General features: G+C 39.6%; 1 pseudogene; it reads right to left on the bottom strand.

Moving 5' to 3' along the window:
* Window positions 1–1,019: 1,019 nt before the first annotated feature.
* LOC115869265 lies at window positions 1,020–1,135 on the bottom strand (annotated as a pseudogene).
* Window positions 1,136–2,490: the final 1,355 nt, after the last annotated feature.

Below are 2,490 nucleotides of genomic sequence, written 5' to 3'. Positions count from 1 at the left end.
TATTTGAAAAGTGCAATGAAAAAGGAAATGGTTTATTTTGATTGGTTTAACAAGGCTTTAAAAAGCAAAAAGATTTTTGATTGCTTCTCTATATTGTTATTGTTGTTCGTTATCATGGGATCGGCTTCAGCCAATAGCAACCCTGTGCACAACAGACTGAAACATTGCCCGGTCCTGTGCCATCCTCGCCATTGTCCCTGTCCCTGAGCACAGTGACACAGCCACTTTGACAGTCCATCTCGTGGAAGGCCTTCTTCTTTTTCATTGCCTTTCCACTTTGCCAAACATGATGTCCTTCTCCAGCGACGAGTTCCTTCTGATGATATAAAGTGCTCTAAGGAGCCCTCTGGCCTTATTTCTTCCAATACAGATCTGATTGTCCCTTTAGCAGTCCATAGTACTTCCAATGTTCTTCTCTAACACCTTAATTCAAATGCATCTATTCTTTAGTCCTCCTTAGTCAATGCCCAACTTTCACACGGATATGAGGACATGGAAAACACCCTGGCTTGAGTCAGGCTTACCTTAGTCCTCAAAGTAATGTCTTTGCTTTTCGATACTCTAAAGAGGTCCTGGGCAGCAGATCTACCCGATGGAATGTTCTTTTGTTCTCTTGACTGCTGTTTCCATGAGCATCGGTGGTGGACCCACTCAAAACAAAATCGCTGACAATTCAATCTTTTCTCCATTTATCATGATGTTACTTATTGATATAGTTGTGTGGATTTTACCCTTCTTTACATTGAGTTGTAATTCATGCTGGTGGCCACAGCGCTCGATATTCATCAGCAAGTGCTGCCAATGACATAGCTCCCAGCATAGCTGCAACACACAAGCCACCCTAGTATGACAAACTGACAGACATGTGGCGGTGCTTCTCCATAGGAGTCTATAAAGCAGATAAAATACAGGATTATGAAAATTCAATTATTTTCTACCTCTGGATGGTATTGTTAAATTTGATTAAAACATTTCTTTAAAGTATCTACTCTGGACATTTCTTCTTTTCTTTTTTTTTTCAATGTCTGTAACAAAATTTATCCCTGAGGCTCAGCATAGAGGAACAGAGCCCATGAGTTACAGTGTCCCTGTGCCAGCCGTGGGTGGGGCGGGCACTGAATTTGACACAGCTGCAATGGACATTTAATGATAAATAAGTCCTTCTACATGACAAAGCTTCAGAAAATGGAACTAAAAGAAAAATAATTTTCCCACAAGCTTTTTGAAGTCTTCTCATGATAGAAAAAACAGTCTTATTCTTTCCAGGAATGCATGAAAGTGAATTAGTTCCAACAACAATGTTTATATTCTGTAGTATGTAAATATTAAAGGCAAAACATTTCTAAGTATCTTAGATATTATATGAAATTTATTTATTTAAGAAATCAGGGTAATTTCATCTTAAAGTTAAACTAGTACTTCCAGAATAGAAAAGAGTAGAAAAAAGAAAAGTTTGAGTGTGGGTGGGGTATCTAACTCAAAATTGATGGGTTTGGGGTTTTTTTTTGACACAAAGCTTTGGTATTTACTCGGTAGGTAAATGCTTGTGACAAAGAGAAAGCAAAAGTTCTCACGCACACAATTTTTTTTTAAATACCCTGGCTAACTTAAATATATATAAATGAATAGATTTTTGCATTTGACACTGTGCCAAAGTAGAGACTGGGCAGGTCAAGGTCAATGGAGCCTCTGAGGCCATGTATCTCTAGGGGAGTTTTGGGGAACACCCTCAAGCAGGTGAAGACCCTTTAGGATAAACGAAAATAAGATGCTTTCTTGCATAATAATCAGAAAATGGGTGGCTCCCATCCTAAAACAACTGTAAACAAGTTCTCTCTCTTTGGGAGGAATTCTAAGACATCAAAACCTGTGATAGTTACATTTATTTTGGTTGTTTGCTTTATTATTTTAATCAGCTTGGCTTGGCTAGGATTCTCAGTGGCTTGGCAGTTATGATCTAATAATGTGACCTAACATAAAGCAAAAAACTCCATGATAATATCTGCTGTGAGCAGCCAAGAAGTTATGGGAAGATTAAAGTGGAGTACAAGCTCTTACTCAGCGCACATGCCTGATGCAATAAGAAGGATAGTTCCTCGAGGGTGTGGTCTATGGCTTAAATACATTGATGCTATGAAGAAGCTCGTTTGCGTCTTACTGGATCTGACTCCTGCATCTGACTCATGGGCCTCTGCTTCTTTGAACTTGAGTCAATGATCTTCCATATTGCTTGATGACCCTGGGTGTTCCAGCAGCCTGTCATCTACACTGCTATCCTTGGATTCATTTCCTTCTCCACCCTCCAGCCATTGGTCTTCCTGGTTCACCTTCCAACTTCCTGTCTGCCCTTCCTGCTTCCTGAGTTATAAGCTGCTGTAGCTACTTGAATCAGGAGAAGGCTCCCACTTAGCGTCTGACCCACAGATTTGATCCAGGCTGGACTTACTCACTTTTACAATTGTATGAGTCATTTTCCAAATATAACTGTAA

This window comes from Echinops telfairi, unplaced genomic scaffold (assembly GCF_000313985.2).
Source record: "Echinops telfairi isolate 266 unplaced genomic scaffold, ASM31398v2 ScPeMD7_23;HRSCAF=83, whole genome shotgun sequence".
NCBI classification, from domain to species: domain Eukaryota; kingdom Metazoa; phylum Chordata; class Mammalia; order Afrosoricida; family Tenrecidae; genus Echinops; species Echinops telfairi.
Note: the sequence above shows the minus strand (reverse complement) of the source record. Positions and strands in the feature narration are given on the sequence as shown.